This window comes from Balaenoptera ricei, chromosome 4 (assembly GCF_028023285.1).
Source record: "Balaenoptera ricei isolate mBalRic1 chromosome 4, mBalRic1.hap2, whole genome shotgun sequence".
In the NCBI taxonomy this organism is placed as follows: domain Eukaryota; kingdom Metazoa; phylum Chordata; class Mammalia; order Artiodactyla; family Balaenopteridae; genus Balaenoptera; species Balaenoptera ricei.
The window spans coordinates 88,447,161-88,468,698 of NC_082642.1; positions in this window are offsets into that span (position 1 = coordinate 88,447,161).

Genomic DNA, 21,538 nt, shown 5'->3' on the forward strand with positions numbered 1-21,538 from the left:
TCCCCTCAAGCAGCAAGAACTTTGAGACAGGGTATAATACATTTGTAGAGATGCTGACAATTTCTTACACACATGTGCCCCCTCACAAGTAAGTGTGCTCCCAAATCATCTCTCATCTGATCCTCATAAATGGCTTATGAGTTAGGCAGGGCTACTGTTCCCACTTTACAGATAAGGAAACTGAGCCTCAGGGAAGTGGAGTCATTTGCCCAAGATCACAGAGCCAGGAAGTGGGAGAGCCAAGACAGAAATCCAGGCCTGGCCTCCATCCCTAGGGCCCCTTCCTTTACCCCCAGGCTGCCTCAGTCTCTCCATCAGGGCCCTGGAGCTGGGTTGGACCAGTCAGTCAGAGGCTGGCCATGTAGCCTGTGAAGGAGTGATGGGTGGGGAGCATTAAACTCAACTTTCTTCCAGCCCACAGTTTTGCAGAGAACAACGGGGAAAGGGAGGCTGAGCCTTTCCTGCATCTCACTGCAGGTGTATCCATTGTGTCTGGATCTGCCAGTGGCCTGGGCACTGATGGAGGGCCTGAGGTGGAGAGAGCAGGGCCAGGAGGTATTTCCAGGGCTGTGGCTGAGGACCATCCTGGCCTCAGCATCCATGGGCATGCGTTAGAGGGGAGAGAGTGTGAATGGGGACCAACCTCCAGGGATGCTGGGGCCCAGAAACTCCTGTGCTGCTCTCTCAGTGAGACTTAATTACTCTATAAAATGTGAGGCTGCTCCCACTTATCAAATTATAGATAAGCTTAATTACAGCTCACCGAGTAACCACACTGGGCGCCTTCAGAAATAGCAGTGGGCTGATTGCTCTTCTCAGCTTCAGCTGGAGCCACCTGGGTTTCAGGAGGAAGTGCCCACTGTTACCAGGCTCTCAGTGCTGCTAAACTCTGCTCTCAGGCTGCAGGAGGGAATGCACCGAGCATGCTTCTGTCCTGGCCACTTCCTGGCTGGGCCTGTTCTCTGTTCCATTACTGGGTTATTTACTCTGCTGGGGCCTCTCCCACTCTCCTACTCATGTTGTGTTCTAGCCAAAGGTTTTGGCTCATAATGTCTGACTGAAGGTGTGCAAAGTAGTGCAGGACATGCCTTAAGAGACAAGGAAAGGGGGCTTCCCTGGTGGCACAGAGGTTGAGAAGCCGCCTGCCAATGCAGGGGACGCGGGTTCGAGCCTTGATCCGGGAAGATCCCACATGCCGTGGAGCAACTAAGCCTGTGTGCCACAACTACTGAGCCTGTGCTCTAGAGCCCGTGAGCCACAACTACTGAGCCCGTGTGCCGCAACTACTGAAGCCTGCGCGCCTAGAGCCCGTGCTCCGCAACAAGAGAAGCCACTGCGATGAGAAGCCCGTGCACCGCAACAAAGAGTAGCTCCTGCTCACTGCAACTAGAGAAAGCCCGTGCACAGCAACGAAGACCCAATGCAGCCAAAAATAAATAAATAAAATAAATAAAGAGACAGAAAAGAATATGGTGCTGGATGAGAAAACACACACTTTGTGGAGTCTCAAGAGCACCTTCAAGGAAACAAGTAAAGAGCAGCAGGCCACTAGGGATTGGTGAGACGTCTGTGACACCATGAAGGGCACCATAGGCCTTCCCTGGTGGTCCAGTGGTTAAGACTCTGTGCTTCCACTGCAGGGGGCGCAAGTTCGATCCCTGGTCGGGGAACTAAGATCCCACATGCTGCAAGGTGTGGCCAAAAAATAAAAAAATAAATGAAGGGCACCATAAACATCCCTGCATACTGGCAGGATTGATGGACTTGCTCCAATGGAAGAAACTGGCAGAAGGCACAGTGTGATTTCAGGGCATTTGATGGGAATGGAGGAGCAATACCGAGGATAATACAAGTGCCCTCGGTGTTCCCACATTTGGAGGTGCACCGGGACCTCTGTGCTTAATAGCATCTGCTCCCTCTCCCTCTGCCCCCTTTATTATTTGAGTCTCTGCTTTGTGCCAGGTGCTGTACTGGGCACAGGACATCCCGTGGCAGGCAGCTCACTGCTCTCCTAGGAAACTTTAACCCAGGGTGACAGATTCCACGGTTTGGTGGAGGAAGTGAAATGCTTTATTGTACCAGCAATGAATAACAATAGTCATTTTCAATCTACACACAACCTAAATTGTCTTCTTCCCCTTATAGCCTCAGCGCCCCAGGTCGACCGCAGATGTGAGGGGACGGGAATGGGCAGGGGTCTCTTCCTACTTATGGAGTCACCCGACTTTCTCAAAGGAAAAATAAAAAGTGAGTGTCCCTGGAAAAACACTGCTGCGCCTTGCCCAGATGCCAACAACATGAAGTGGCCAAGCAAACAGTGCTGTGACCACTTGCAGAATGATCAGGAAGGAGCTCTGTGACACCAGGGGTTGGGCGCGTGGTCTAGAGGCTGAAGGTAGAAGCAGACCATATGCTCAAGCTGAGCACAGACATGCAGGGGTAGACGCCGACTCAAGGAATGCGACAAGTTGGAATTTTCAGCATTGGGGGTTGACTTTCTATGCGGTTAAGTGTACAACAAAAGAATGCAACAGAACACTAAAAAGATACTCTTGGGGAAGCTCTTGTTTTCCTGCAGCAGAGAAAGAAGGGGCAAATCTGGGGGTCCCTGAGCAGGCAGCTCCTGGGGAATGGAGCCCACTGGTGATGCCCTGTTAGAGATGGAAGGAGTTCAGAGAGCCTGCAGCCAGAAGGATGGGAGAGAAACAAGGCTTGCTGGAAGTTTCATTCTGGGCAAGGTTGGGTAGAAAGAACACAAGTTCTGGAGCTGGATAGACCTGACTTTGAATCCTGTTCTGCAACCTTCCGACTGCATAATGCTGTCAAATAATCTAGTCTCTCCTAGCCTCAGTTTCTGTATGTCTGAAATGGGGGTAACAATGGGTACCTTGCAGGGTTGTTAGGTGAGTGTTTAAGGTCCCTAGCACATCACCTGGCATGGGGGAGGGACTCAGAAGGCATCCCGGCCAGTGTAGCCAGGGCCTAAATAACCCTCTCCCATCCCTACCCGACCCCATCCCAACCTTTCTGAGAAATGCCTAGGCCTTACTCCAAGGGTGTTCCAGAGGCAGAGACAGAAATCGGGAAACACTCAAAGTTGAACCCTAGTGGCCAGAGCCCACCTTCCTGTTCACCTTGCTCCTTCCAGGGGCCTGGGGCAGAGGAGGTAATTTCTTCCTTCAGGTGCCCCTTTCTGACTGTTAAACGCAGAACAAGCTCTACAGCCCTGCATCACCTCCTTGCTGGAAATCCCTGAAGAGGATGGCAGGTGGATTAAGGAATTATCAGCCAGAAAGTCTTCAGCCTCAGAGCCTGGAAAACAAGTGCATCCCAGGCAAAGGAGGTATTTTCTGTTCAGACAGACCTGACCCTCAGCACCATATCACTACAAGCTGGACCTCAAAGTCATCCAGCCTCTTGGTTCCCAAACTAACTGCATGTGAATCTCTTGGGGATCTGATGAAAAAACAGAACCGGTGCATCTGGGGCAGAGCCTAGGAACCTTATTTCTAAGAGGTGACTCCAAGGCACAGCGAGGAAAGGGACAGTTAAAGAAGAGGGGACACCACACCCTGAGTTAGTGACAGATCTGGGGCTAGAAGCTGGGTGTCCCACCGCTAGTCTGTGCTCCTCCACTGTACACATGAGGGGAGAGCCAGGGCATCTGTGACTGTGGGTTTGCCTGTCCCTTCGTAGTTACTCGCAGGGAAACTCCTGAAGCAGAAAGGGCCTGAGGGCTTGTTTTAGAAGCACCAGGGTAGGGAGATGCTGGTGAACTTTCCTCCATTTTCAGAGACCTTTGTGGGGTGAAGTGAAGGCTAGGAGGGAGAAGGAAAGATATTCCCTGAGCCCTGGCGGAGGCCAGGTGGCCTGCTGGAGTGTTACCATTATCAGGAAAAGAAGGGTGGGAGGCCCCAGTGCAGATCTGTCTGTCCAGTTTGGCATTTGGATTGTGGCACTAGTTGGGGGCCCAGCCTCGCCACAATTTTCAGGTGTGCGTCCTACCATGGAAGATTCCATTAAGCTGTGCCGAGCCCACCTGCTGTGTCACTCTGCTCCTCGGAACCCCTGTTTTGCTCAGTGTTCTCTCCTTGGCCAGGAGCGGGCAGTCAGCTGCCTCTCCAGTTTTCTTCCTGCCTTTAGAGCTGAGGCCTGGAAGGGCCCAGAGGTGGTTAAACAGGATAGGACTTACTCTGACCCATGGCAGGAGGCCTGAGTTCCAGTTCCACATTCTCATTGCAGACTGAGCCACTGGGGATAGGTGAGGAGAAGCAACATGCTCCCATCCCTGATTTTTTAGTGCTCAGGGACCTGGCTCCCAGCTGCCTAGCTCTCCTGCATAAGCCAGAGGCTTGGGGCAGGGCCTGCTACAGGTCTCTGATATCCATTCTCCCCTTCTATAGTAATACATCCACCAATGTTTAGCTGGGCACATGGTTGCCCATAATAAAGATTACATGTCCCAGCTTCCTTTGCAGCTATAGGTGATCATGTGACTATGTTCTAGCCAATGGCACATAAGCAGACATGGTAGTACAACAGCTTTCAGGAACCTTCCTTAAGAGGTAGTTTATAAGCATACTTTGGCTCCTTCATTCTGTCATTCTGCTGCCTGGAACTTGGATACTGCCATCTTAGACCACGAGGTCAAGGCCATGTATGGTGTTATAAGATAGTGTCTGGATCCCAGACACTAGGGAACTATTTTCCACCCTTAATCACCTATTCAGATTTTATGTGAGAAGAAATAAACTTCTGTCTTTTCTGCATTACCACTAGTTTGGAATTCTTTCTTCGGAGGCAAACCAAATCCTAACTAATGTAGGCCACAGCTAGACACAAGATGCGGAAGCCATTGCACACACATGGGGCAGGCAGCCATGTTTGATAATAATAGTCATGAGCATTTACTGAGCACTTCCTAGTGCCAGGTTCTGAGTTAAGCACTTTATATGCATTATCCTATTTGATCCTCCTAATGATACTATGAGGCAAGATTTATAATCCCAATTTTATAGATGATTAAACTGAGGCTTACGTTTAAATACTTGCCCAGTCAGTCAGAAAGTGACAGGATTCCGAATCAGAATCTCTTTAACTGCTGGCCACAAGCCCTGATTGTTCCTCAGGCTGTGAGGAGGGTCCCTGCCAAGCTGGGCTCAGCTTAGATTGAGAGGAGAGATTCAGGAGGCTGTGACTGCACGGAAATTGACCATAAATCAGGCTGAAGACTCTGGGCAACCCAAACTCTAGTCCTTATTCGCCAAACAAAATTCTTAGGCTTTAAATATTTTTGAGGTCTGGTTCCTCCACCTAATGAAGGTATCCCCTCAAGGGCATCTCCAATGTGATCATCTGATATGGTCTGAATGTTTGTGTGCTCCCCAAATTCATATGCTGACATCCTAACCCCCAAAGATGATGGTATTGGGAGGTGGGGCCTTTGGGAGTTGCTTAAGTCATGAGGGTGGAGTCCTCAGGAATGGGATTAGTGCCTTATAAAAGAGGCTCCAGAGAGCTCCCCAGCCCCTTCCACGTGAGGACACAGTGACAGGCACAAGCTATGAACCAGGAAGAGGGCCCTTCCTCACTAGACCATGCTGGCACCTTGATCTTGGAATTTCCAGCCTCCAGAACTGTGAGAAATAAACTTCTGTTGGTAATAAGCCACCCCATCTGTGTTATCTTGCTATGGCAGCCAGAGCTAAGACATCTCCTATTTAGTGGCTGAGCTGAGAGGGCTCCAGACACCTCTTCTTCCACCCCCTCCTCCTCTCCCCGCCTTTCTCTCTTCCTCCTCCTCTTTTCTCCCTCCTTTTCTCTGTACTCCCCCTCCTGCTTTACTTTCTGAGGATCACGGAGGTTGTTCCAGAGGCTCCTTATACAGTGTGGCCTCCCCCGAATGGGCTTTTGTTTATCTTCAAAGATTTCTATGGAGCATCAATCCCAAAATGTCTAAGACATAAAGAACTCCATCTAGACAGGAAAGCTTGGTACTACTCCCCGCTTTACTACCAAGTTCCCTTGTCACCTGGGCAAGTCCCTTCTCCATTCCAGGTCTCACTCTCCTCATTTAAAAATAATAGTAATGATAACAATAATAACAACCCCTAACACACTGTGACCCAGGCACAATATGTTCTTTCTTTTTTTTTTTTTTCTTTCTTTTTTTTTTTTTATGGCTACATTGGGTCTTTGTTGCTGCGCATGGGCTTTCTCCAGTCGCGCTGAGCAGGGGCCACTCTTTGCTGCAGTGTGCGGGCTTCTCACTGTGGTGGCTTCTCTTGTTGCGGAGCATGGGCTCTAGGCGCGCAGGCTTCAGTAGTTGCGGCTCGTGGGCTCTAGAGCACAGGCTCAGTAGTTGTGGGGCACGGGCTTAGTTGCTCCGTGGCATGTGGGATCTTCCCAGACCAGGGCTTGAACCCGTGTCCCCTGCATTGGCAGGTGGACTCCCAACCACTGCGCCACCAGGGAAGTCCCAACACAATACGTTCTAAGTGCACTACGTGCATTAATTCGCTTAATCCTTACAACAACCCTATTAAGAACGGACTACTATTCCTATTTCTGTTTTACAGTTGAAGAACCTGAGACACAGAGGTTTTTAAGTTGCCCAAGGTCATGCACAACAAAGTAAAAATGAGAGAACAATAGACTTTAAAGAGGACCTCAAACTTGTGTTCAGTTACAGTCTCTGCTTTAATGATGTCTCCTGCAGTCTCAATGCAGTACAGATGAAAGCGGGGGCGGAATGGGGGTGGGGTCTAATCTCTCACCCCGCAGCCTCCCTTGCACCACCCTGCAGGCCTCGCCTTCCATCTAGAACAGTGTGAAAGCCACAAAACTCCAGAGCTCTAGTCTCTAAGGGCCCCTCCCATTGGAACATTCTGAGTCTCTCTTGGCCAGGAGTCCCTTGGGTTTGGAAGGCAGGGTGCCCTGCCATCTGCCAGATGACACTGGGATTAAGGGCTTGATAAGAACCTGTCTGCTAGCTCCCCTGCAAGGTGATTAACCCCCCAGAATGGCCTGTTTCCCAGGGGAGCGAAATCTCCCCCCTAGGAGAGCTGGGGCCTTCTGCTTGACCTCAGCTGCTTTCAGAAAGCATCTCTGCTTTAAACTAGAGGCGACACCCACCCCCGAGAACAGAGGAAGGGAGGCTGCGACGTCCTGCGGGCAGAGCTGGAGCAGCCGCAGTCTGTCCCGGCGGTCGATGCGCTCCGGCCGCGGTCTTGGCGGTCCTGGCGTCCGCTCAGCTGCTCCGAGCCACGGGCGGCCAGGGTGACCCCGCCGCGTTGGCCCCGGGCGCTCCGGCGGCTGCCGGCGTCTCCTCCGGTCTCGTCCAGCTCCCGCCTCCCCCAATCCCCCCGCACCGCCCCCCGCGGCGGGCAGCTGGGCTGCGTTCCGCACTCCTCCGCTGGTGACCCCCTGCTCCAGCTCTGTAGGAGCGACGTGGGACCTTGGTCGAGTCTCGTAAAGCTCTTTGTGATAAGAGCCGCGTGCCTGGCCTTCAGTCTCTGCCGGTCCTCTCCCCACTCCCCCCCCCCCCCAGTGTGGATTGTGCCTCTGTTCTAGCACCTGCCCCACATCAACGTGGTGGAGTGATTGGCTTGTCTGACTCTGCCCTCTCCCGCCCCTAGGCTGTCAGCTCCCCGCGGCAGGAAGCCAGACCCAAAGGTCCACCAAAAAGCCACTCTCTGGTTGATGACTCATGCAAGTGCCCTGTTAACCATTGTGGGAAATACCTGGGGCCCTTCTTCCTATGGGTCGGTCTCCTCGTGGCCGCTGGCGAAGCCTGGCCGCCAGCCCTCGGGGGAGCAATGCAGAAGGCGGAGCTAAGGCAGCTGGAAGGAATTTCCATTTGTCTAGAGTTGCCGGGCCTGCTTCTGCTTTATTTCAGCAAGGGACTCAGTGCCTCAGAAAACAGCCTGCTAAACATTCTTGTTTTCAAAGGAGACCATGAGTTCCCTGCCCTGCGGTAAGATTTGTTTATTACAGCGATGTCAATACATCTCCCTATTTACCTCTCCACACCCCCTTTCTGAGCCTCCTCCCTCAGGGTATGTAAATGGCCTGGAAATGAAGGTAACTTTCCCTATTTCTTTGATGCCTTACTGAGCTGCAGACACCTGTGCTGAGGGTTAGAGACCTGCTTTCCAGGTGGTTTTTGAAATTTGTTTGTTTTAACCACCAGTTTATTGTGTGGCTTTGGTAGCATTCCATCCCTGCTTTGAGCTTTGTTTCCTCCATCTGCACAGTGAATCAGTGGTGCTTCCTAGGGTCTCAGTGATTCTTCAGAATTAACTGATAAGGGGTTTGCTTTCAGATCTTGTGAAGAATGGGGTCTGCTAAAAAAAAAGGGCGGGGGATGGTTTGAAAAGCACTTGCCTAGGTGACCTCACACCTGTGTCAAGGAAGTGTCTGCTTAGGTCTCTGATGGAAAACTTTTCTTTAGGCTTCATCACCACCCTGAGACAGCCCCAAGAGAAGACAGGACTGAAATCGTTCTGCAGAGATTTCCTGCCTCCTGGAGCTGAAGGTCATTTCTATGCCCACCCCATCTCCCTGCCTGTCCAGGCCTCCTCTGTCTGCTTCTCCTACAAGACCATGACAACAAAGCCCTCCCTGACAGTGTTCTCATTTGACACAGCAGACCTATGATGGAGGGAGGGACAGGAATTATTTCCCCCATTTACAGATGAGAAAACAGGCTCAAAGAGGTGAAGGGTTTGAGCAAGGTGACAAGGCAAGTTTTTGGCAGAATGGTGTAAGAATCCTGGCGTCCTGATAACTTAAGGTAAACTGGGACTCCTGCCAGCTGGGGAAATGGTTCTGAGAGGTGTGATGTGGTGAGAAAGAAAAATATACTGTGAATGAGCTAACCCGCCCTCTTGAACCTGCTCTAACAGCCAAAACAGGCCGTGGCATGAAAGAGGCCAAGCTAGCAGCTCCACACTAGCTGTGACTTCTCTTGGACCCCTGGGGGTCCTCTGAACACTTCCTAGTACTCCTGAGCCAGGACACTTTAAGAAATGGACAGAGGGTCCTGGCAGTACCAGGCCAGCGGCAGGAAGGCGCTGGTCCGGTGACTCCCCTGCCTACGACCCACACACCCGGAAATGAGGGGGCTCCTCGGCCATGGCAGGTTCTGCTGCAGAAGTGCCACGTGAGCGGAAGGGCTCTCCCTGCCAGCCAGCCCAGAAGGCTCTGAGAATCTACCCTAAGCATCGCCGGCAGCTTCTTAGCTTCTTCTGGTGTTTCCAAGATGGGCCTGGCACATCCTCAAGGGACCTTGAGTGGAAATCAGTATTCCAGTCACATCTCCAAGTGTTTGTAATCCCGCCTGCTTGGGCAGCACTTGGGAGTTTACAAAGCACCTTCACACCAGAGGTCCACGAGGTAGGCAGGTAGATAGCAGATCGCAGATGTATCCATTTTATGAACTGGACACAACAGAGACTCGGGGAGGGGAATGACTTGTCCAAGGTCACGCGGGGCATTGAAAGACCCAGAACTGGAACCTGGGCCTGTGACTGAGTCAGGCTGAGTGAGGCCCTTGCTGTATCAATTCCTGGCTTTGCCCACAGGGTTTCCTCCTCAGCTAAGGCCACAGCAGTCTCTCTAGCAAAGACAAGAGTGGGGTATCCATCCTGATTTCCAGCATTTCCCCATGACAAGCGGCCCTTCTTACAATCGGAAAAGGGAGGGCCCTGTTAGGGGACCAAAATCACGCAAGCAACTTGGGAAAGAAGCACTTTCCATGCCCTGTCCTAGCCGCAGCCGGTCCAGGGGTGTGGGAGTCAGGAGGCCTGGGCTTGGGCTCCAGGTCAACAACTGATTCTCTGGGGGCCTTGGTCAGGTAGACTTTTTTTTTTTTTTGAGCCTCAGTTTCTTCCTCTGTAAGATGGGGTGAAGGACTGGGATCACTCTTCTCAAACAACTCATGTTAAAATCGCCTGGGAAAGTTTGTACAAAACCCAGATCTGGGGGCTTCACCCTAGGCCAAGTAGATCAGCTGTGGGGTTGAAGAAATCTGTGGGAACCCACATGGTTAACCTGGTGATTCTGGATGATTCTGAGGCCCACTGACGTCTGAGACCACAAGACTAGATGGTCCCAAGGGCCTTTCCTGCACGACATCCTATTATTTGAGGCATCAGGAAGTGTGGTAAGTGCACTCTGACTCTCTGCTTATTTCCTCCCATGTTTTGTTCTTTAGAGTAGACTCAGGGTCCTAGAAGTGGAAAATATCTTGAATAGATTCCCAGAGTACAGTCTCTTCAGGAAAAGTACAACAAGTACGAGAAGGCCCAGGAGGGGCTGGATTTTGCATTCTCAAGGGGGCTATGAGCCAACTGTGGGTTTGCTGGGCCTCCAGTCTGCGGTGTACTAGGTGACCCACCCCATGGGCATATCCCAGCAATAAGATGATTTCTCTGATGTGGCCTCTACCCACAGATCTGTGGGAACCCTGAGTCCATCCAAAGGCTCTATCTGGCTCACAATGGCCAACTTTCCTCCCTGTTCCTCAGGAGGCCCTAACTTGCGGGCTGCCAGGGTAGTCCTGCACCTCCTGGGGTGTCTGCATCCTTGGCAGCCACATGCTTGGCTACACAGACAAGCCAGATGTCACTGCCCTGCTGGCACCAGACTATACCAGTTATGGTTGTTGGCTGAAAACAACAGAAACTAATTCTGGCTGACTTAAGCAAAAAAAGGAATTTATTCAGGGATATTGGGAAGCACTGAGACCCACCAGGAAGGCTAGAGAACCAGCCTTGGAAAACAGGTAGAAACAAAGCTGGCTGCCTCTCAGAAAGACTCATGCCATGGGTCTAAAGAGGGCATTTAGATGCTGTGCATCCCACAAAATGACAAATTCTCTACTCACCTGACGAAAAACTCTACACCCAGAGAAATGTTGTTGGTGATTTTTGCTGTGGCTGGTGCCAATAATAGCATTTCCTATTCTTCCAGCCAAGTTTCAAATCCTGTGCGCCTTCCATCTGAGAAGGTTCCTACCAGATATCACCTCCTTTGCTCTGCCCTATTTATTCCTCATGTTGCTACACTCATGTTTCACACACAGCTAGTGTGGAGCTGCTAGCTTGGCCTCTGATTCCAGACCAACCCTTGTTCCCCCTGCCCCAACTCATACATAGACACCCTAACCCATGTCTCCCTGGTCTACCCCACTTTCCCAATTTCCTACCCCATTTGATCTCCAGAACCATCTAGTAGGATTGCACCTTTTCCCCCAATAATTTTTCTCCTTCATCCAGTCAATCAATAAATATTTACTGGGCATCTACTATGTGCCAGTGACTGTGCTGGGTGATGAGGGATAGGAGAACCCTATCTTTATGGAGCTTAGAGTCTAGTGTGGGACACAGGCATTAACCAAAGAACCATACAATATCTTATTACCAACTGTGATAAATACTATGAAGGAAAAACTCACCAAAACCTTGAACGTTTTAGTAGGGACACCTGATCTGGTCTGGGATGCTTCCCTGGAAAGGTGATGTTTGAGTTAAGATACGAGGGATGAGCAAGAGTTGGCCAGAGGAAGGAGAAGGAGGGAGGGAAGGGGGAGGGAGGGAGAAAAGAAGGAAGGGCATTTTAGGCAGAGGGAACAGCATGAGCTAGGATTCTGAGGCAGAATGAAGCTTGTGCCCTCCCAGAAGTTAAAGAAATGAGGGAGGCTGGAGTTCCTACTGTGAGAGGGAGAGTTATGATGCCCAAGGCTGAGGAGGTAGGAACGGGCTAGACCAGCAGAGCATTGGATTCGTATAATGGATTTTAGTTTTTATCAAAGAGCAACAAGGGACTGTTAAAAAAAAAAGTAAGGAGGAGTTGGGCCTGCAGCGTGGAGAACAGATCGGAGACAGCAAAAGTGGATGAGGAGGTCTATGAGGATCCAGTGAGAGATAATAGGGTCTTGGCCTACTGAGTAGTGGGCGTAGAATGGAGCAGAGGACAGATTCAAGACAAGTTTAAGAAGTGAAATTGACAGGACTTGGTGGTGAGCAGGATATGGGGAGGGGTCGGGGATGAGGGAGACCATGTGTCTGAGATCACTCTGAGGCTTGTGACTTGTGCAGCCAGGTGGAGGGTGTTAGGGGAGCGCTTGTTCCCCACTCCTCATGTTTCCAGGTGAAGGGACTCCTATTAGATAGCACTCCTGAGCTCTGTCCCCATGGCTATGATTGGTGCATTAGGAAGGAGGGACCGGGCTAGTGCGGCTCAGGGCCTTCTGGGTTTTCTAGGCACCATTCCCTGCCACAGATGGGTGTGATCCAGTTTGTTCTCAAGGCCACGCAGCGAGCTTAGCGGGGCTGGCTCTGCCCCCGGCTAGAAGCCTATAGTTTGGGAGGCACTTTCAGTTCAGGGCCGCCTAACCAGTTCAACCAGCCCCAAACCATGGTTCTGACCTGGAAATGGAAGAGAACTGTCATTTTCTTGCCCTCTGTCCGCCTCCCCCCAGCGCTTCAAAGCCCCAACACTTAGAGGCATATTTACTGAGACAGGGAACACTTAAGCAAGAGTAGGTTTTAAGGGAGAGATCATGAATTCAGCTCTGGATCCCTTTCCTGGCCACTTTGATTTCTTACCTTTGACTAAAATGTCCCATGAAATCCATACACTTGCCCATGTGCCTCTTTTTTATTATCTCGGGGGCATTAAATACATCAAACTAAAACTTTCTAAAATTTAATTTGCTTTGGTAGATCAGCCTGGACTTAAACTCTGAGTCAGGTCTCCTCAGAGAGGTTATGAACCTACACCCCATCCCGAGGGATAATAATAATAATAACAGTAACAACTACCACGAACGAAGCCTTTGCTGTACTCGGACCATCTCACTCAATCCTCACAGTACCCTCCGGGAGAAACACTTTTGCTATTCCCACTTTACAGGTGGAGAGACTGAGGCCCAGAGAGGTTAAACGGCCAGAGGCAAGGGCATCTGGCTAATGAGAGGTGACTGAGATTCCAGAGCTCTTGCTCTTAAATACCATGCTGACCTGGAGGGTGTGCTGGAAGATTTTTAACTGCCATGTGAAAGTAAGAAGCGCAACTGCTTTTTGTGCTCTCAGCTGAGGGGTTCCCAGGCCCTATCAGCCTCTGCTTTCCTCTCCTGTCCACGCTGGTCCAGTGAGCCTTTGAACTCAGAGCTTCTCTCCTTTCCTCTCTTCAGGCATTTTCCAGATGTTTCCCCCCAACCCCACCCCACCCTCACCCAACACAGAGACAACCTGTCTGTCAAAGCCTTGCAAATCCAACCAGAACCATCTGAAAGAGTTTAGCAGGCAGGCAGGAAAGCCAGCCTGAAATTGAGTTAGCCGGGATTCTGCCCAAGGCCCTCACATCAACTATGCAACATAATCACTGCCCGGTGCAGAAAACAGGTTGCACTAGAGCTAGTCTGTTGTCACTGGCTTGTCCTCATTTGAATCGGGAAGTAATGCTGTGGTGAGATTCAGTCTCCTGTAGTTCTGCATTGGAAGCGGGAAGAGCACATGGACCCCCTCCCAACCCCAGCGGCTCAAACCACCCACCTCCCGCACCCGGGCTCTCAGCCAGGTGCTTTCACAGTTGCATGATGGGCCATGCTCTGCCTGGTGAGCATTGCTCTGCAGTCTGAGAGCCTGGATGCAACCCTCCACCCTGTGCCTTCCAGGGTCTCCCCCAGGCCTCTGCATAAAATGAGGATAATAATTGTACCACCTCCACAGAGCTGTCATGAGAATACATGATTTAATATATGTAAAGGTTTCTGGCACATAGTCAGTATTGCGAAATGGGTTGCTGTCATCATCATAATCACCATCAATACTTGGTTTCCCACCTTCATGGTTTTTTTTAAAAAAAATCAAAACCAAGTACCATACATAACATTATTTATTTCATACTTCAAACGAACTTTAAATAAACTCACTTTTGAAACATAGCCTCCTCCTAAGCAAAGTATCCTTGAAATCACAAGTTTGATGGTTTTAGTTAGGTTTTAATGGCTCTTTGCAACAATGCATGCCCATTAAAGTAAATGTGTTCACCCTGTAGCACTAACTCATCTTGTGCACAACCAGGGGTCGTCTGCCCTGGCTTTTTTTTTTTTTTTTTTTTTTAATTTTATTTATTTATTTATTTATTTATGGCTGTGTTGGGTCTTCGTTTCTGTGCGAGGGCTTTCTCTAGTTGTGGCAAGCGGGGGCCACTCTTCATCGCGGTGCGCGGGCCTCTCACTATGGCGGCCTCTCTTGTTGCGGAGCACAGGCTCCAGACGCGCAGGCTCAGTAGTTGAGGCTCACGGGCCCAGCCGCTCCGCGGCATGTGGGATCTTCCCAGACCAGGGCTCGAACCCGTGTCCCCTGCATTGGCAGGCAGATTCTCAACCACTGCGCCACCAGGGGAGCCCTGCCCTGGCTTTAAGGAACAATGCTGTGGGCGAGTGCTGGCATCTGCCTCTGTCTTCTCATCTGTAAAATGGGTGTGATGTGATGCTGCTGCTTCCTGGGACTGTTGTCCTATTCTGCAGCGTGTTGGTTGTGACCATGCTTTGTAAAGTGCAGTTCACTAAAGTGGCGTTCATGTGGCTCTCCTGTCCCTGTCCCATTCCAGGTTAGCTGCTCACCCCAGGTTTGCAAAAGGAGCTGCTAATGGAAAACTTCCCCAACCCCTATCCCACCTCTCCCTGGAATTTGTTGGAATTCACAGTCAATCAAGTAGATTTTTTTCTCACGTGTTTCCTTTCCTCAGGCTAGAACAGACCCCAAATCCATTTTAATCCTCCATCCTCATTCAGCATCCCTCCTCCTTATTGAGGGTGTCAGGCCTGGTTGCCATACTCAGGTGATGGCACCCCCAGCCCATGCCCCTCCAGCTAGGCTCAAGCCTGCCCCAGGGTTCAGGAAGCAGAACTTCCAGGAATTTTATCTCCATTGGCCGTGGGCTCTCCCCCTGCTGCCTGTCCATCGAACTCCTGGGTCTGGAATTACCCTTTCTCTGGACCTGACCGGCAGAGGCAGCTGCTGCAGTTCTGCCTTTTCCTACTGCATGATGACTCATCAAGCATTCCTTCTGACCAGAGCCTCTTCCCTCTCTTCACCTGGGCTAACAAGGTAAATCTCCACCAGAAGGCTTGGTGTAATTTCAGCTCCAAGGGGTGAAGGCTGAGGCCTTGGGGGCTGGGGCAGGGTGGGGGTCGGGGGAAGGGCGGTCCTAGGACAGTGGAGAGGATGGGAATAAAGTCCCAGGCTGAGGCCTGGGATGCTTCGCATTTCCCTGACCCCGCCCTGCCCAGCCAGCGTGCAGGGCTTCACAAATGTCCACTTAGAAAGCTCCTCCTTACTTGTGTGGAGAGGTCCCAGTGACTGACTGGCCCCCATCAGACACAGGAAAAGCTGAGGAAGCTGGGCACTGATGACAGTATGATTCCTTTTATTTTATGGGAGAAAGGAAAAAATGCCTATAAAACAAATCCAGAGCTTTTCCCTGAAGAGTGGAAGGGAAGAGCAGTATTCAGTTTCTCAGACCGTTTTACTCTTAGTCTATGAATGTGCCATGGAATCCCAAAGAATGTACAAACAGCCCTTCAAGTGTGAGTTGTATCTTCCAAATCAGTTGGAAGTGGCTCTTCTACTCCAGCTGGGGCATCTCTGGGCCCTCCTCAGCCCTAGATCCTTTGAGCTAGGGCAGAGGGCCCTTTCCATTTGGCTCTCTCTCCTTTCAGCACTCCCTGCCCCAAATCCTGCCCCTCCAGATGTTCTCAACCCACTGCTCCTACTCCCAGGTCCTGCCTTGCGTCCGCAGCCTCCAAGACAGGGCAGGCATTTGGCCACCCTGGGTTCTGCTCTGCCTGGGCTTGGACCCGGGTGGGGGCTGGTCATTGGGTTCTGTAAGGCAAGCTGAGCTTGCTCCCGACCAAGCTGATACCTTGTATCAGCTTGTATCTCCTGTTTATTGATGCGCTGAGGGAATCTCTGCTCTCTGTCCCCCTGGAGTTGGCCTAACTTTGGTTTGTCAGCCCCCAGGAAAAGGCAGGGGAGTGGGGTGGGAGTTTGTTATGGAATGAATGTTTGTGTTCTTCCAAATTCATATGTTGAAATCCTAACCCCCATAGGTTATGTATTAGGAGGTGGGGCCTGTGGGAGGTGATTAGGTCATGAGGGTGGAGCCCTCATGAATGGGATTAGTGCTCTTGTAAGAGAGATCCCACACACCTCCCTAGCTCCTTCTGCCATGTGTGGATCCCAGACCATGCTGGCACCCTGATCTTGGACTTCGAACCTCCAGTGAGCAAGAAGTCCCTGCTGTTTATAGGCTACCCAGTCTATGATATTTGGCATAGCAGCCTGAATGGACTAAGGGTTAGAGGGATATAAAAACCTATTCTGATCTGTACATATATTTAATTATTTGACCAGAACACTAAATTTTATTTCTCCATGGCACCTATTTCATTGTACTGGCAATTGTTATCTCTTAATAAATGGTGTTCGTAGATGGTTGTTCCAGCTTATAGAATTCTGGGGAAAAGAGCTTCCAGAATAGTGATATGTTGTACTTGCCACAAAATCAAGCAAATTGAAGATGTCTGTGAGTGTTAACCCTCCTTATGACAGTCTCATCTGGTGGGATAGTTAGTAGGTAACATAGGGACATTCACAGCAGAGACTATAACAACAATAAAATAATAGTTCTTATAATCAAACTACAGCTGGGCCCTGTAACGGATGGTGAGGAGTCAGTCATAAACAGGACATGCTCTCTGTCTTCAAGGGCTCCGAGTCTGGGTCATTTTGACTCAAAAGAATTTGCAATGACCCTTCAAGTCCACTGTTCTCTATCCAGCAGCCCAGACTGATAGCCATCAGCACGCCATCATTTCATCAGATGGATGCAGGTGTGACTGAGGATTAGACACCTCACCTTTTATTCCTTCGTGATGCTGTGTGCTCAGCTTTTGTGCGCATGGTGCATGTCTGCACGTCTTTTTACATTTTTATCCACACCAGTTTTGTTTTTTGCTTCTCGGCTAAATTCCCAAAGATGACAAAGAAGTGTGTTTATTCATTTAAATTGCCTTGCGCCAGGATCCACTCAGCCGAACACCTGGATGGTATTTTGATAATGATGATGTTGGTGTTGACAAACGCTTGATAATTCAGTATCTATGTAAAGTGTCCTATTTTTAAAAGAAAGCTTGGCTAGAACCTAACTAAAATCATAGACAATTCGGAAGAGGTTTCTTTTAAGAAAACGGCAAGAGAAAAGGCTTTGCAGACCCATCAAATGAGAGAACAGTGGAGCTCCTGGCAGTTTTTTCTGCTTTTGGCACCGTCCAGGTCACCCCCAGAAGGATGCAATGTCCTTGTGGACCTCATCCCGTCTGCATCTGTCTGTATGGTCCAGGGCCTATCAGTATTTAAATGCTACCCTTCCTGCCTGCCAGGAAGGCCTGGGCTTCCTCTGTGAGTCACTCTGTCTGAAGCCGTGACCCATGCAGCACCCCAGACTGTCTCGATGCGACACTTCGCTATTAGCCTCCGTGTTCATCCAGCAATTTCAAGAAGAAACTGCAAGATATTGTTCTATGCCTAATCAAAAGCTGTTCTGCCAAACAACAGGGCAGTGAAGATGAGAGTTGCTTTCAAACCTAAAAGGAAAGGCAAACAAATACAAGACCAAATTCTGTTGGTCAAGCTGGATGCTTTGATATCAGCCTGTCAGAGACGGCAGTGGGGCCTTCCTCGACTCCCTGTGACCAGGGCTGATATTCAGCTGGTGTGCAGGGTAAAGACAGCTCTGTCCCACCAGCTTCCATGTACCCTCTCATCTCCCAGGGAAGAAGCAAGTATGGTTCCTTGTTGGACAGAATGGGCAGCATCCACACTGCACATTTAGTGATGAAAATCTCTAGATGCATTTTTTTGCGAGACTTTTGATAGCTCCACAATTATCCCGGAAGTTTTGCCTGGCCACGCCTCTGTCTCTGGCCTGATGCTCCAGCTGAACAATGCAATGAGAAGTGCTTTGGTAGCCCCTGCTTGCCCAACGGGTGTGTCCTCCTGAATCAGGGAACTAGAACTACCAGCTCATGGGAGCTGGGACTGTCTAGGACCACTTTCTCTGCAGATTTTGCAGTTGTAAGGCAAGGACCTTGAAAACCAAATTCTAGAAGATATCAAGAAGAGGCAAGTGGAGGAAAAAAAAAGAAAGAAAAGACAAGTGACCAAGACTGCTGCATAAATATAGAATTGGTAGGATACTGCTGGTTCCCAAGAGGGGGGTCATCATTCCACTGGTTCTCACCCCAGGCTGAAGGCCCTCTATTGGACTGTGAAGACATCTTGGGTGGGTCTAATAACCTGGGTATCTTCTTTGCCCTTTGCTGTGTTTCAACTTGAGACACAGAAGAGGGAGGATGGTTGCTGTGTGGGGTATGTGTGTGTGATACAGATGGGGATGTGAGAGTAAGGAACTCTGCAGCTAACATCTGAGATTTGCCACCAGCCAGGAAAACATTCGTTAAGCACTACCCTGGGTCACCTAATACGGTGTCCTCAGAAATCCTGTGGAATGTTTTCAACTTGACAGCCTCTTATGCACCCAGACATATATTTCATATTCCTCAAATCCTAGCCAAGAAAGGGAAGGATGTAGACCTGGTGGGCCTGCAGGTAGCCTGGACCAACAATCAGAAGGAGCTTGAGTTTGGTGCTGGCTCCAACACCAACATATAATCTGTCTTTCACCTGATCCCTCTTGGATCCCCTGGATATGCTGGAAATAATCTTTGACAGTTTCAGCTGAAGTAGCTGAGAGAATGGAAATTTGGAGAGCAAGACCCAGACCACAGCAATCTGCTGGCCACAAGCCACACTGCAGACTCCCCTTAATGCAAGTCATCATTTATTACTAACTCCATTGATGACCTGCTGACTGTGGCCTACCACTTCACCAGACCGGTGGGAACAGATGGTCTAATGTGATGAGAGCATCACAGAGTGTCAAGGCTGGAACTCCTTCATTCTACAGGTAAGGAAACTGAGCCCCAGGGAGGAAAATATTATAGTTATTCATTCACATTTCTGCTTCCGCAATTAGATTATGAGGTTCTCGAGGGCCAGGACTATATTTTTTGAAGCCTCACAGCCTAGCAGATGGCTTGGCCATTGCAAGATGCTCAATAAATGTTTCTGAAAGGGAGGGAGGGTGGATGGGAAGGGGACTTGCCCAAGGTCACACAGGTTGTAGTGGCAGAACCAGACCCCTACCCCACAGGCCTCTGTCCGGAGGCAGGCGTGCTGGCCACGCAGGGAGCTGCGCATCTCCTTTCAGCATTGCCAGCTCTAGTCGATGCCTTCCCGCAGGTCAGGCTGGCTCTCTCTATTGCCCAGAAAGTGTCACTGATACCAGACCCCAAGGCATCTGCTGTTCCACAGCAGGGCCCCGGGGCGCTCCCCTGGTCTGTGATGTGAACAGCATCAGAAGAGCCAAGCCGGCTTTGTCTCAACTCCCCTGATGGAGAGGCTGGACCTGGGCTCTCAACTTAGGCTGGTGTCTCTGGCGGCGCAGGACCCAGAGCTGGAGCCAAAGGAGAGCCAAGAGTGAGGGCCCCAGGGTCACAGGCAGGATGGAGCCTAGCAAGACATCCAGGCAAACGGGTGGCAGAATTCTGGGAAAGTCAGTAAGGCAGGGCATCGGAAACCAAGGTCCAGAGAGCAGAAGGGACCTGCCCGAGCTCACCCACTAACAGGGCAGAGACGGATTCGAGGCAGGGATGGTCTCTTCATAGAGGGAAGATGTTCTCTTCCTCAGAACAGCGAGGAAGAGAGGGAGGCAGAGCAAGTCCCAGAGGAAATATGGTGCAGCTGCGGATTCTGTTTATAGGGCGGCAGCAGCGTCGCCCGAGGCGTGTCAGGAGTCGGGGGTGTGGGTGGGACGCTGTGAGAGGACCTGAGCCGGCTGCATGCCTCTGCGCTGTCTCCGCCTCGCTCCACTTTCTGCCAGCCCTGGGAACCTACCTTGCCCCTGTCCCTTGCACTGGCCCCTCTTTGGGGTTGGGGAGAGGCCCAGAGTTGGAAGTGACTCTTTTCTAAGCAGCCTTCAGGGCCCTATCAGTGATGTCATCTTCTGTCACATCCCTAGACAAGGTATCCCGTGTGCCCCAGGATTGGCGCTGGACCCAGAGCTTGGTCCCTGCCCCCAGGGGTCTTAAAATCTTGTTGGGGAACTAGGGCACATTTGAGACACCCAGCACCAGGCACTCTAAGGCCAGCACGGCTCTGGCTACACCGAGTGGGTTGCTCAGATAAAAGCAGAGATCCTCGCAGGTAAGTTGGCTTCTTGGAGGAGGTGAGGCTGGAATTGGAGCCCAAGCATTACACGCTGGGTGAGGGTTTTGAGTAAAGTCACTGCAGCAAGACTGTATGGGCTTCTCGCAGGGGCGGGGGATGGAAAGCTTTGGGGGCAGCCTCAGAGTCACGGGGTGAGGGCTAGTGTTTTTTGTTTTTTTTTTTTTTTGGCTGTGTTGGGTCTTCGTTTCTGTGCGAGGGCTTTCTCTAGTTGCGGCGAGCGGGGGCCACTCTTCATCGCGGTGTGCGGGCCTTTCACTGTCGCGGCCTCTCTTGTTGCGGAGCACAGGCTCCAGACGCGCAGGCTCAGTAGTTGTGGCTCACGGGCCCAGTTGCTCTGCGGCATGTGGGATCTTCCCAGACCAGGGCTCGAACCCATGTCCCCTGCATTGGCAGGCAGATTCTCAACCACTGCACCACCAGGGAAGCCCACGGGCTAGTAGTGTTTTTCAAGCATTTTTTAGCAGCAGAATCCTTCACCAAAGGAAAACTTAGGGATCAACGTGCTAAAAGCAGAACTGCTCAGCTTCCCTCTCACCCCGGGGTTAGCCCCCCAGGAAAGGAATGGAGCTCTACAGCTGGACTAGTTCAACCTTCTGATTGGACCAGCAGGGAAACTGAGGCACAGAGAGCCGAAGGACATGCTCATTGGCTCTCGGGAGCGGAGGCGGACAAGATTGAGGTCTGTCTCCTCTCCCCAGCTCAGGGCTTCCCCCAGTAGACCTTACTCCCTCCAGAATGCGGCCAGACTGGGGAGACCTTCCACTGGGCTAAGGAATGTGGGTTCCACAAGATGGAGAACGATGGAATGTGTTTGGGCAAAGGCATTCTCTCTGGCATTCTAGTGTGGCAGCCTAGCTCAGACTGCACTCTCTTGATGTTTCAATCCCTTTATTGAGGAGGCTGGCATATTTGCATCATCTAAGAACTATCTCCAGCAATGCAGGGTCAAAGACACTTGTGGGGATGGTGGTTTGGGCTAGAGAAGGACAGGTGTCATTGGTTGAGTTTTGGTAAATAGATGAATTGTCAGTGGATAAGTTCAGTGGATAAATTCAGTGGAAGAATCAGTGCTTCTTAAACTGCATGAGAAATTGTGCCCATTCATTGGCCTAATGATGTGGCTTTAATTAGGAATTCAACAATAACTAAAAAAAGTCCTCAGAGAAAGACAAATA